This window comes from Dromiciops gliroides, chromosome 2 (assembly GCF_019393635.1).
Source record: "Dromiciops gliroides isolate mDroGli1 chromosome 2, mDroGli1.pri, whole genome shotgun sequence".
Lineage (NCBI taxonomy): Eukaryota > Metazoa > Chordata > Mammalia > Microbiotheria > Microbiotheriidae > Dromiciops > Dromiciops gliroides.
In genome coordinates this window covers 336,624,718-336,639,953 of record NC_057862.1, presented here as the reverse complement: position 1 = coordinate 336,639,953, position 15,236 = coordinate 336,624,718, and the positions used below count along the sequence as shown (strand labels likewise).

Sequence of the window (15,236 nt, the reverse complement as noted above, 5' to 3'; positions counted from 1 at the left end):
CCCCTTTCCCAATAGGTGATTCTCTTGGCTTTCACAACGACATATTTTTCATGTTCTCTTATATCTCTTTGCCTATACCATCTCTGTTTTGCTGACTTGCCTTCCTCCTATGCATTAAGTCTATGCATGTTACAAACCTCATTCCCTGGCCTGCTACTTTTCTTCATCTAGTTTCTTCATAAGAAAATTATTCACTTCTTGGGGCCTTAACATTTCCCATAACCCAGAATAAATTGAGGATTTAATCTGATCATCAGCTGATGTCAACCTTCTTTATATATGAATTGAAGCACCAGAAGAGAATCTATATTAGAAGTGATGAAAGTGCCTTGTGAATCTCTCAAGAAATTTCAAAGGTAAAGAATAGTTTAGATATGTGAGAGGCCTGTCTAGTCATCAAGTTTACAGCGACTGAATAATATGGTAACAGCAATCATTCCCCCCTATTTTAATTTTATTTTTAAATTAAATTTCATTTTTAATGATTAAGCACTTGTTTTTTCTTCATTTTATCTCCCTCCCTTACTTCCCCCCAAAAAGGAAAACAAAATTCTTGTATCAAATATTCATAGTCAAAAAGAACATTTCTTATTTATCTCCAAAAAACTCCATGCACATTATTCACATCCTTTATTGATTATGCATTAGTTTGGCATACTAACCCATCACTTCTCTATCAAAAAGTAGGCAGGATTCTCCATTATCCACCCTCTGGAATTCATTCAATCCTTGTCTTGATTAGAGTTCTTAAATCTTCCAAAGGTTCACTCTCATAGTGTTAATGCCATATTTTAAATAGTTTTCTTGGTTCACATCTCTTCATTTTCAATCAATTCTCAAAATCCCCCCAAAGTTACTCTCAAATAAGTTTTCTTCATTTCTTATAGCACAAAAAGTTTTGCATTATATCAATATACCATAATTTGTTCAACAATTCTCTAACTGATCAATATTACTCTAGATTCTAGATCTTTGCCTCCATATACCAAAAAAAAGAACTGTTGTAAATATTTTTATACACATAAGCCACTTTCCTCCTCATTTGGTCTCCTTGAGGCATAGGAAGTCAAAGACTATTCACTCTTTAGAAACTTTTTTGCTTTCCAGAATGGCTTTCCTAATACACAGATCCACCAAAAGAATACTTGTATTCATACATGTAGGGTTGTTGGGGTTTTTTGCAGTCACTCCAAAATTTGTTCTTTTTTATTTTTAATAAAATTTTTTAATCTCATGAAAGATGAAACACTGAGTTTCTTTAATTTGCATTTCTCTAATTGTTAGCAACTTGAAACCATTTTTTTATATTACTAAAGATAGCTTGGATTTTTTTTTCCCCTTGGGAACTACCTGATCATATCCTTTGAACATTCATCATTTGGATTCCCTATTAATTTAAAGAACATGTAAAATCAGTTGCATTAAATTAGGTAGCTGCATAGTGATCTGTTTAACTTATAAAACTACACCAGCTCAATTTTGATGACCTGAACATATAAAATATTAATGAAATGTCTCTAAATCAAAGAGTAATAAGAAACAATTTCAGGAAAGTAACATCAGAATTATTATCAATTTTATATTATTTTTAATTGCACCAACAAAAGCAATGTAACCAAGATAAGAAGGAAATTAGAAAAGCTGAGGAAAAAAGATTTTCCAACAAGTATTTGATGAAGGCATCATTTCTCAAATGAACAGAGAACTAAGTCAAATTTATAAAAATGCAATTCATTCCACAACTGAAGATGAAGAAATCAAAGTTCTCTCTACTCTATGAAGTAATGTTCTAAATCACTATTGATTAGAGAAATGTAAAATAAACAACTTTGTAATACTACCTCATACTTATCAGGTTAACTGGTATGAGAGAAAAGGAAAATGATAAATTTTGGAGAAGATGTGGGAAAACTGAGACACTAATGCACAGGAGAAAGAGTTGTGAAATGAGCCAAACATTCTGGAGAAAAATTTGGAACTATGCCCAAAGTCAATGAAACTCTGTATACCGCTTGATCCAGCAGTACCACTACTAAGTTTGTATCCCAAAGAGATTACAAAAAGAGAAAATAATTTACATGTAAAAAATATTTATAGCAGCCCTTTCTGTCATGGCAAAGAATTAGGCATTGAAAAGATTCCCATCAGTTGGGGAATGGCTAAAAAAATTGTCATATATGAATGCAATTGAATACTATTGTGTTATTAAAAGATGAGAAGTTGGATTTCAGAAAAATCTGGAAAGACTTACATGAACTCATGCAAAGTGAAGAGATCAGTAACAGTAATATTGTACCAAGATCAAATATGATTGATTTTGTTCTTCTCAACCATAGAATGATATAAGATAATTCCAAAAGACCAATGATTGAAAATAATTTTTCATCCAGGAAAGAATGAAGATAGAAACATACCACATACTATTTTCACTTTTATTTTTTTTTCATAGTATTTTTTCCTTTTGCTCTGTTTCTTCTTATATAACATGATTAATACCAAAATATGTTTCATATGACTGCAGATATATAACTTACATCAATTTTTCACCATCTTATGGAAGGGGAAGGGGTGGGGGTAGAGGAATTAAAATAGAAATAAAGGGAGCAGCTAGGTGGTGCCATGCAGAAAGCACCAGCCCTGGATTCAGAAGGATCTGAGTTCAAATTTGTGGTAAAAATTATTTGTGGTAAAAATTATTGGAATTTAGCTAACTCATTTGGGAGGGGCCACACCTGGCCCACCCTGAAGTTACATATGCTACTGAGATCAGAAGGAGAACTCTCCACAGGCAGTTTTTGAAGGACCTCCCCTTTTGGGGGAAGAAGATTGAATACTCTCTGAGGGGAGGCTGAGGCACTTCTGGAATGCTAGTTCTCTCTCGCTTCTGCCTTTCTGGTGGTGTGAGCAATTGCAGACATCCCAGGTGTGGTGAGTGAACACAAATTCCTTTGAATTAGCTTAATTGGAAATGATCTGGGGATTGCATAGACTTAGTTTAGAGTTAAGAAAATTTATATGTATTTCTTTTTCCCTACTTCCTTATCTTTGATTTTTATTAATTTCACCTTTGTTATTTAATTAATTCCCAAGTAATAAAATTGGATCTTTTTGTGGAAAAGAAGCTGTAAGGCTCCTTTCTTATCAGCCTGGGAAAAATATCTAAAAGGCCAGTTCAGAGGGGAGGGAGCTTTGAACCTAAAAGACCCTCATTATTTCCGGGACCTCAATTTTTTGGCGAGTCCCCCAATTAACTTTCCATATATTAAATTTTGGCCCTATAGTTTGGCGAGCCAGTCAAGAGCTTACAAATACACCCACCCACAAATAATGTTTACCACAAATCTCGTCTCAGACACATGACACTTACTAGCTGTGTGACCCTGGGCAAGTCACTTTACCGTCATTGCCCCAGCCAAAAAAAATGGAAATAAAAATTTTATAAAAAATGTTGCTCAAAATTGTCTTTACATGTAATTGAAAGAATAAAATACCATTAAATAGAGAGAGGTAAATTATTTTCAATCAGTGAATCATGAAACATCAAGTACCTAAAATGTGTAGGTACTATACTAGTATCTAAAGCTGCAAAGACCAAAGCAATACTTCCTCACCTCAAAGAGCTATCATAATATCAGATAAAAATGCAAAAATACAAGTCTTAAACTCTTTGACATGGTTTCATGAGTTCTCCTTAGCAGTATTCTGAACTAGGTGTGTTTTTTTTTAATTCAGCACTTCTAGACTTAATTCCCTTTATGATGTTTTTTCCTAAGATACCTTAGGTGCCTTAATCATGTTCTTCCTGTATTTCTACTAAACTGGGAAACAGGAAAGGATATGAAACTTGTTCATGTGATTAATCTAATACCTTAGTAATAGTTTATGCTTCTAATTAAAAAAAAATTATTTATTTTTTGGTAAGGCAATTGGGGTTAAATGACTTGCCCAGGGTCACACAGCTAGTAATTTTCAAGTGTCTGAGGTCGGATCTGAATTCAGGTCCTCCTGAATCCAGGGCCAGTTCTCTATCTGCTGAGCCACCTAGCTGCCCCAAAAGCTACATTTAAAAAAAAATTCTTTTTTGGTGGGGCAATGAACATTAAGTAACTTGCCCAGGGTCACACAGCTAGTGAGTATCAAGTATCTGAGGCCGGATTTGAACTCAGGTCTTCCTGAATCCAGGGCCAGTGCTTTATCCACTGCACCACCTAGCTGTCCCCCTTTTCTTTAAAAATTTTTTTTAGAAAGCTACATTTTAATATGCTAATTGAATATATTTTAACATAAGCCTAATAATCATAAAAATTGAGAGTCATACCACCCTCTGAACTAATTTCCGTTTTTGTTTATCTCATTCTCTCTATGTGGAAAGTACCATTTTTCCTTCCAAGTATTCAATTCTTATTCTTCCAGATTCCAATTCCAGGCTCATCTGTTCCTTGTGCCTTACCCTCTATTGATATCTCCATTTTCTGAACTGTTATAGTACTTACTGCTTACAAAATTCATTTTTAAATATAATCCTCAGCTGTTTTACACTCTTACAACTGCTGAATAAACTCAGGCTTTATTTTATTTGCTCAACTAGATTATGAATTCCTGGAGTACAGGAATTTTTTTCTTCCTTTCTTTCTCTTCCCTTCCTTTCTTCCTTCCTTCCTTCCTTCCTTCCTTCCTTCCTTCCTTCCTTCCTTCCTTCCTTCCTTCCTTCCTTCCTTCCTTCCTTCCTTCCTTCCTTCTTACCTTTCTATCTTCCTTCCTGCCTTCCAGCCTTCCAGCCTTTCTTGCTACCTTCCTTCTGTCTCCTCAGCACTTAGGGAAAATGATATGCACTTGTTAAATAAAGAAATAAATTGTAATCATTATTTAAGGGATGAAAGAGCCATGAGCCTTGCTGGCTTTTTTTTTTTTTTGGCATTTTAGAAAATATACCATATTTACAATGGCTTATTTTGCTTACCTGCAGTTCTAGTCCTAGTCTTTCCCATGGGCTGAGAATAATACTTAATGTCCTTTCTACTCCTATGATTCGATTATAACACCTGGTTAGTTTTTATATGATCTAACATTCCCTCCTTAATCATGTTACTTAAGAATTACAAGAAACTCAGGAAAAGTATTTAAAAAAGGAATAGAACTTACTCTTCTAAAGCAAAATTTTTCTTTCTATATATAAATTTTAAAAGAAACAACTGCAGTCTTCTCTTACCTAATAATTCATCTGTCACTTTCCCAAATGCCATATTAGGCTGCTGATGCATGATTTGTAATCTATGGAACTGCCATTATTCATTTTACAATGCTGTGTTGCCTACCCTTACCTATGGCATTACACAAATTGAGATTTTTTTTTAACTTTAGTAGAAAAAAATGTTATCAATGTTGGTAGAATTAAAGATACATCATTCTGTTTCCCACTTTTTTTACATTGCTGCCCAAATATTTAAATCTAGGCTTTTCTTTTTTGACCCTGGGCAAGTCACTCAACCTTGTTTGCCTCAATTTCCTCTAATAAAATCAACTGGAGAAGGAAATTGCAAACCACTCCAGTATCTTTGCCAGGAAAACCCCAAAGAGGTCAGAAAGAATCAGACAAGTTAAAATGACTGAATAATAACACAAAAGATGTCACTCATCTTCTTACAACCAAGTTACTGATGTATAAACCAAAGAAGGATCATCCTCATGCACAGCTCACTACCTTAATGAAATCATTGGCAAGGGATAAAAAGGAGAAAAATAATTATTATTTACTATAGCTATAGCATGACATTGCATGCTATGATTGGAGATTGAAAATAATTAGAAGAAATACAAACTTCCCAGGTTAACTGAAAAGGAAATAAAATCCTTAAATAAGCCCATACTAGAAAAAGAAATTGAACAAGCCATTAATGAACTCCCTAAGAAAAAATCCCCAGGGCCAGATGGGTTTACAGGTGAATTCTACCAAACATTTAAAGAACAATTAATTTCAATATTAAACAAATTATTTGAAGAAATAGGTGAAGAAGGAGTGCTCCCAAATTCATTTTATGATGCAAATATGATGGTGATACCAAAACCAGGCAAAGCAAAAACAGAAAGAAAATTATAGACCAATTTCCCTAATGAATATTGATGCTAAAATCTTAAATAAGATATTAGCAAGGAGATTACAGCAAGTGATCACCAGGATAATACAGTATGACCAGGTGGGATTTATACCAGGAATGCCGGGCTGGTTCAACATTAGGAAAACTATTAACATAATAAACCACATCAACAAGAAAACTAACCAAAATCATATGATTATCTCAATAGATGCAGAGAAAGCTTTTGACAAAATATAGCACCCATTCCTAATAAAAACACTACAGAGCTTAGAAATAGGTGGAGCTTTCCTTAAAATAATAAGCAGTATTGGGCAGCTAGATGGATCAGTGGATAGACTACCGGCCCTGGAGTCAGGAGTACCTGAGTTCAAATCCGGCCTCAGACGCTTAACACTTACTAGCTATGTGACCAAGGGCAAGTCACTTAATCCCAATTGCCTCACTAAAAAAAATAAAATAAAAGAATAAGAAGTATCTACCTAAAACCATCAGCAAGCATTATATGCAATGGAAATAAGTTAGAGGCCTTCCAATAAGATCAGGGGGGAAACAGGGATGTCCATTATCACCCCTATTATTTAATATTGTACTAGAAATGTTAGCTTTAGCAATTAGAGAAGAAAAAGGAATTAAAGGGATTATAATAGGCAAGGAGGAAACAAAACTGTCACTCGTTGCAGATGATATGATGGTATACTTAGAGACTCCTAGAGAATCAACTCAAAAATTACTTGAAACAATGAATCACTTTAGCAAAGTAGCAGGATATAAAATAAATCCACATAAATCATCAGCATTTCTAGATATGACCAACAAAGTCCAGCAGCAAGAGATGGAAAGAGAAATTCCATTTAAAGTAATGGTAGATAATATAAAATACTTGGGAGTCTACTTGCCAAGCCAAACCCAGGAATTCTATGAACACAACTACCAAACACTCTTCACACAAATCAAATCAGATCTAAATAATTGGAAAGATATCAATTGCTCATGGATAGGCAGAGCTAATATAGTCAATATGACAATACTACCTAAATTAATTTACTTATTCAGTGCCATACCATTCAGACTACCTAAAAATCATTTTATAGAGCTAGGAAAAATAATAACATAATTCATATGTAATAACAAAAAGTCAAGAATATCAAGGGAAATAATGAAAAAAATACACAGGAAGGTGGGTTAGCTGTTCCAAATCTGGAGCTTTACTATAAAGCAGCAGTCATCAAAACTATCTGGTACTGGCTAAGAAATAGAGTGGAGGATCAATGGAATACACCAGGCAGAAGAGATACAGTAGCAAATGACACAGTAATGTAGTGTTTGATAAAACCAAAGACTCCAGCTTCTTGGATAGGAACTCAGTATTTGACAAAAACTGCTGCGAAAACTGGAAGATAGTATGGAAGAAACTAGGCATAGACCAATATCTTACACATTATACTAAAATAAGGTCAAAATGGATATATGATTTAGACATAAGAAGTGATACCATAGCTAAATTAGGAGAGGAAGGAATAGTCTACCTTTCAGATCTTTGGAAAGAGAACAGCTGATGACCAAACAAGAGATAGAGAATATTATGAAATGCAAAATGGATGATTTTGATTACATTAAATTAAAAAGTTTTTGCACAAACAGAAGCAATGCATCCACAATTAGAAGGGAGGCAGAAAGCTGGGAAACAATTTTTTATGGCCAGTACTTCTGATAAAGGCCTCATTTCTAAAATATATAGGGAACTAAATTGAATTTATAAGATTCCAAGTCATTCCCCAATTGAGAAATGGTCAAAGGATATGAACAGGCAGTTTTCTGATGAAGACATAAAAATTATCTATTCCCATATGAAAAAATTCTCTAAATCACTATTGATTAGAGAGATGCAAGTTATAACAATTCTGAGGTACCACCTGACACCTATAAGATTGGTTAAAATGACAAAAAAGGAAAATAATAAATGTTGGAGAAGCTGTGGAAAAATTGGAACACTAATGCATTGTTGGTGGAGCTGTGAACTGATCCAACCATTCTGGAGAGCAATTTGGAATTATGCCCAAAGGGCTATAAAGCTGTGCATACCCTTTGACCCAACAATACCACTTTTGGGTCTTTCCTCCAAAGAGATCATGGAAAACAGAAAAGGACCCACATATACAAAAATATTTAGAGCTGCTCTTTATGTGGTGGCAAGGAATTGGAAGTTGAGGGGACGCCCATCAAATGGGGAATGGCTGGAAAAGTTGTGGTATATGAATGTAATGGAATACGATTGTGCTGTAAGAAATGATGAGCAGGAGGAGTTCAGAGAAACCTGGAGGTTCTTGCATGGGTTGATGATGAGTGAGATGAGCAGAACCAGAAGAACATTGTACACAGTATCATCAACATTGTGTGTTCATCTACTGTGATGGACTAGATTCTTCTCATCAATGCAATGGTACAGAAGAGTTCCAGGGGACTCATGATGGAAGAGGATCTCCAAATCCAGGGAAAACAAAAGACCCTTGGAGTATTGATGCTGATTGAAACATACTATTTCTTTTGTTTTTGGTGCTGTCATTTTTCTATTTTGAGGTTTTTCCTCATTGCTCTGATTTTTCTCTTATAACATGACTAATGCAGAAATATGTCTAATGCTATATATATATATATATATATATATATATATATATATATATATATATATATATATATATATATATAAAACCTATATCATATTGCCTGCTGTCTAGAGGAAGGGGGAGGGAGGTGGAGGGAGGGAGGGAGAAAAATCTGAAATTGGAAAGCCTGTATAAACAAAAGTTAAGAATTATCTTTACACGTAACTGGAAAAAATAAAATACTTTTATCAGAAAAAAAGAAAATAATTAGAAGATATAAAATCTGGGAGGATAAAACTTACATAAACATTTCAAGGAGTACGCAAGGATTTGCTTTGATGATGATGATATTTAAGTCCATAAAAGTATGCTAGCATTTGTTTATGAATACAAGCTTAAAATTATTTCAATTATATGATCAAAAGTGTTGTACACTTGTTATATTTTTAGTACCCAAAACCTCATTGTGTAGTGAAAACAAAGGAAGAATAAAGAATATTCAAGCTATAATAGAGGAAGTGAAGGTAAAGTAGTTGTAAAAATACAGGAGAAAAGCAGAAATTAAGAGAGGCAATCTGTGGTTTTCAGTGAAAAATGAAAGATTATTTTATTCTCCATGACCATATGTGCTTTAGCTTTGTTATAAGTTTAGTTTATATATAAATCTCAAAAAAAATTCCAAAATTTCAAAAGGAGCATTTGGGCACACTAAAAAGCAGTCTCTTTAATAAATATATTAACTCTATTAATTTTTGTTTCTGCATACTTAGTACCAAAACATTATTACATATTATTGACATCTAATAGTATTCTAACATTCCTTATAACATTGAATATTCTTTTTGAAAAATTCTTGGCAAGAACAGATTGAACAGAGATTTCATTTTCTAGAATATTTAGAAGACAAAACATTGCCCTTTAATAAACTGATGAAAAATTTGGGTATAAAACTTTTCTAATTTAAACTGGAATACAACTTCTACTTATATATTTCCTTTCCTTATTCTCATAGTAAGAACTTCCATACTCCATTACCTTATTTCTTTATTTAAGAACACCAGACAATATGTGTGTATACACATACATATATACATAGACACATTCAGTTAGCATCTGCTACAATTCTGTACACATAGCATGCTACTGAGAACTTATAAAATCTGGTCTATTTTAAATGAGTTGCCTGATATATACTATATAATTAATTAGAACTTTTCCCCGTAAATAAATTTGAACAACAAAAAAAAGATGAATTGAATACTTGTACTAGAAGTTGATAAAATCATAAAATTAAAAAAATATAATCATCTAATTTAAAAATGGTTTGATTGATTTTTAGATGAAAATACCTTCATTCATGAAGATAATTCAACATCCACTTTCAAAAGATATTTTTTCTTTTCTTTTCTTTAATCTTCTTTTCTTTTTTCCTTTGTGGGAACAATGAGATACCCTTTAAAATTCCTATTTCTTAGTTGGAAAGTACAGCTGTGTTGTTTATCATGCATTGATTTGTTGTCTTTAAACCCACCAAGATATTTCAGTTGTTTACAGCCAGGCTTAAGTAAGTTATGTCCTTTAAGTGTTGTAGATGGAGGCTATTATAGCAATCCACTAAAAGAAGCATACATTTGGTAAAGTAAAAATGGAAGTATTTCAAAAAGATTTTCCATAGAAAACAGGAATATGTGTATCTTTATTAATTATATATTCTATTGTAAGATTGCTCTGTCTCTTCTAAAAATCAACAGACAATGCCTAGAGCCATTGATGTTGATAGGTGGTATAACAGATAGAATTAATCAGTCAAAAATATTTATTGCCTACTATGTGCCAGTCACTGTGCTGGGGATAGAAAGAAAGGCAAATGACAGTCCTTAAACTCAGGTAATTCACAAATAAATGTGGGAAGAAAACACATTAAAAAAAGATAACAGAAAGTTGATGGAAGAGGTAAAGAGGGAGAGGGAACATACATGATGAAGTCCTGTAACTATGTGACAAAGTATGCTTTTGGTTATTTCCTTAGAGGATCTAGAAATTCTCCAGTGTCCTCTATCCTTTCCAAGTAGAGGGAGGCAGGGGCCCAATGAGTAGTGGGTACTGTGGAGCTGTGAATTCCAGAGGTGATTTGATATTGCCAGAAGATGATGATATCTTAAAGGAATTAGGAATCAGAAAGACCTTCTTTAAAATCTAATCACAAATATCTAAAATGGGTCTGAACTTTGACAAGCTATTTTTCTTCCATTGATTATTTGCTTTTTTAATATATGACTTGTTTATTCATATTTCTTTACATATTATTCTTCTCCCTTGACCATTAGCTCCTTGAAAGTAGGGGCTTTTACCTCTTTAAAAAGCAAAACAAAACAAAACAAAACAAACAAACACACAAAACCCCAGTGCTTATCTCAGTGCCTGTCACAAAGAATGTGCTTAATAAATGTTTATTAACTATATGCCTGAGTTTAATCAAATGTAAATATAAGGGAAAACAGAGGGCTGGGGAAATGCAGTAAGCTCTAGGAACATGATCGCTCAAAAAAAAAAAAAAAACAAGTAATGCCATAGAATAATTTCTGGAGCAACAGAACCCTCAAAAGAATGGGTTGGAACCATTTTTTAGCCAAAGAAGGCTTAGAAGGTTGGCAGGATGGGGCAGCTGTGCAGGGGCAGAAGTGGAGCCCAACCCCATGGTCACGCTGACACAAATCCAGTCCCAGGCAGGCCAAGCCAGAGAATGAGACCCTTGGAGCCTGTGAATCAGCTCTATCCACTGCACCACCTAGCTGCCCTTTAAAAAAATTGTTTTTAATGTCCATCTTTGCCTCAGGGTGCAGGCCTAAGCAGAAGAGGTTTGAGCCTGGTTTGTTGAGAATTTGGCATACATTGTTTAATAGATTGATAAGCTTCAAAGACTGAATATTTGTTTTCAGGCTTGTCATTTTTTATCCACCAGTCATATTCATAAATTTTCTAATTACTAAAATATTTGTTAATTTAAAAAAATTAATTCCTTCATAGTTTGGAAATTGAAGTGTAGAATTTTAAAATATTTTATATTTAAGTAACATATTTATGTAATGATAATAGTTATAGTTTACATAATTTGTACATATATGAACATTTATTCTTCATAATGAAACAGTGAAGTAGGCTTTATCATTATTCCCAGTTGACAGATGAGGAAGCTAGGTGGTGCAGTGCATAAAGCACCAGCCCTGAATTCAGGAGCACCTGAGTTCAAATCCGACCTCAGACTCTTGACACTGTGGAAATTTATTTTGATTTGGGGACCCTACCTTTGGGCTGAGATTAGAAAACCTTAGACCCTCAGGTTCTCTTCTGTGTGGGAGGGGCTGGTGCCCTTCCCCCTCTGCTTCAGCTGAGCCAAAAACCCCCATGGGCTGTATGAGATGCCAGGTCAGATAGCTGGGGGTAAAAAGCCCCCAGCTCCCTCCAACCTGAGAGGATCTATCCCAGAGATCCTGGTCTTATTCAGGCTGGGCTCTGGCACAGCCTGTGCTGAGGTATGTGATGCTTGAGTGTCCCCCCAGCCCCAGCCACAGCTCTGGCTGGCGGATGAACTTGGTCTGTGGGGGTGCAAAAAAAGCTCCGAGATTTGAGTGGAGAAAAGGAAAATATATATTGACCTGGGAATTAGACTCAGGGGGGCAGAAGGATAAGATAGGAGGGCAGTGGACAAGATTAAAGGGCAGCTGACAAGATTAGAGGGGTGGCAAAGGCGGGAAAGGGAAGACTGGAGCAGACAGACAGAACAGGAGGCAGCAGAGAGCACAGAAGTGGTCAGCACAGAGTACAGGTTGGAGAAAGCTAAGATTAAGAGAACAGTAAGGAGAGGAAAGGTAGAAGCAGGGGGATAGACAAAGTGACAGGGGCTTGGAGTTAGAATAAAGGACCTGAGTAGTGAAACTGGAACATACCCTAAGACAAGAGGCAGCACGGCCCTTATTGTATTAAAAAAGTTCCAGGCACAAAAGGTGGGAAGAGACCACAGGAATGCAGTCAGGTTGTACATTTTATTTCTCTGTATTTTTATTTTTAAATTGTATCTCATAAGTAATCTCTGCTTTGATTATTTAGGTAAGAGGCTTCATAATATTTTGCTTATCAATTTGGAAGTAGTGTGGAGAAATTTTTAGACAGACCATATTATGTTAATAGCAATCAGATAGCAAGACAGTCAACAGTCCCAGATTAAGTACCCCAGTCAGATTAGGCCCCCCAAATTAGGCAAGCTAGCTAAAATATTTCCACATTTGAATGGTGACCCAGATGGGACTTAATGGCCCAATTATAATTTTTCTAAACTTATAATTTTTCATATAGTTATACTTGTTCATAAGTCTAATTATATAATTTTTCTAGCTAATAATTATTTTTTTTTACAACACTTACTAGTTGTGTGACCCTGGGCAAGTCACTTAATCCCCATTGCCCTGAAAAAAAAAAAACAGAGGAGGAAACTGAAATTGAAAAAGGTAGGTGATTTGTCCAGGGCAAACAGCCAGTAATTATTTGAAGTTGGAGTTTAACTTAGGTCTTCAAACCTCCATGGCTAGTACTCTTCTATATTTTGCCACCTGGCTGCCTTTCTCTTTCTCCCTCACCACCCCCATATACATATTCATATTCATATACATATACATATACATATACACACACACAAAGTATGTATGTGTGTGTATTTTATATATATATATATATATATATAGTTCTGGTCAGAAAAAATAAAGTTCTTGCTATAATTAGTTTAATATAAGTTTTCTCTTGTGTGTTACGGCCAAAAAAGTATTATCATTTTGTCTTTTCTTTAATCATCTTGTTCTTCATTGTCCAATGTAAGAATTGGCAAAAGATTATGAAAATTAAGCATGTGAAATGCTACTGCATCGAATATAAAACAACAAAGAGTTTTGGAGGAATAAACCAGTTTCAAGAAATCTTAGTGAGAGATTCAAAATAGGGAAATCATCCTGATGGCATTTAAATACAAAACTGAAAGGAGAAAAAAGTAGATTAAAAAATGTAAAACTTCTATAAAAGTTTAATATAATAATTGAAGCTACCATATTTGTTTTTATAAATGATAAACATTTCCATTTATAGTTCTGAATTACAAATTTTATCCCTTCTTCCCTCTATCCCCTCATCTCCCTGAGGCAGTAAGCAATCAGACATGGGTTATACATGTGCAATTATGTAAAATGTTTACCATATTAGTCATTTTAGTCAGTAAAACTTGAATAAAAGAAAAAAAATAAAAGAAAGTGAAAAACAGCATCCTTTAGTCTGTGTTCCACCAATATCAGTTCTTTCTTTGGAGGTAGATAGTATGTTTTACCAATAGTCCTTTGGGACTGCCTTGGATCATTGTATTACTGAGATTAACTACGTCATTCACAGTTTTTCCTCAAACAATATTATTGTCTATGTGGACAATGCCCACTTGATTCTGCTCACTTCACTATATATTAGTTCATACAAGTCTTTCCAGGCCTTTCTGAAATCATGCTGCTTTTCATTTCTTATAGCAGAATAATATTCCATCATGAAGACATGCCACAGCTTGTTTAGTCCTTCCACAATTTGTGGGCATTCCTTTGATGTAAAATTCTTAGCCACCACAAAAACTCTGCTATCCATATTTTTGTACAAATAGGTCTTTTTCTCTTTTGGGGGATGTTTTGGGGATATAAATGTTGCAGTGGTATTGCTGGATCAATGGATATGCACAGTTCTATAGCCCTTTGGGAATAGTTCCAAATTGCTCTCCAGAATGGTTGGATCATTTCACAACTCACCAACAATGGATTAATGTCACATCTTTTCCACATCCCCTCCAACATCCAATATTTTCCTTTTTTGCAATCTTTGCCAGTCCAATTTGCATAAGATAATATCTCAGAGTTGTTTTATTTTGCATTTCTCTGATCAATAGTCATCTAGAGCATTAGTTCACATGACTATAAATGAAACTACCATATTGAAGTCATCATATTTGACATGGACAGTGTAGCCTACACATAAGGACTTTAACATCATCATCCTATTTTTGCAATTTGACAAATTTTAAATATCTCTTAATGATATTAAAAAAACAGCTGGAATACACTAAATATACATAAAGGAAGCCTATTCTGTGACTGACAAAATTTTAATAATATTCAAGGGTTGAATTTTATGTAACCTTTAAGAAGGACTGATACAAAAGGCATTGGGAAAAATCTCAGACCTAATTTTTACCAAAATAAGGTGATCAAGAAAATATCAATAACTGACTATTTATATGGTTATTTCCCCATATGTTCAAACTTTCCTTTTTTGTTTGTTATTGTTTTTTGGTTTTTGGTGAGGCAATGAGGGTGAAGTGACTTGCCCAGGGTCACACAGCTAGTAAATGTCAAGTGTCTGAGACCAGATTTGAACTCAGGTCCTCCTGAATCCAGGGCTGGTTCTTAATCCACTGCGCCACCTAGCTGCACCCAAACTTTTCTTATGAGAAGAACCCACA

General features: G+C 34.4%; 1 pseudogene; it reads right to left on the bottom strand.

Annotated features, from left to right (window-relative positions):
* Positions 1–5,261, bottom strand: part of LOC122738836 — a 59,522-nt pseudogene extending 54,261 nt beyond the window's left edge.
* Between the last annotated feature and the right edge of the window lie 9,975 nt (positions 5,262–15,236).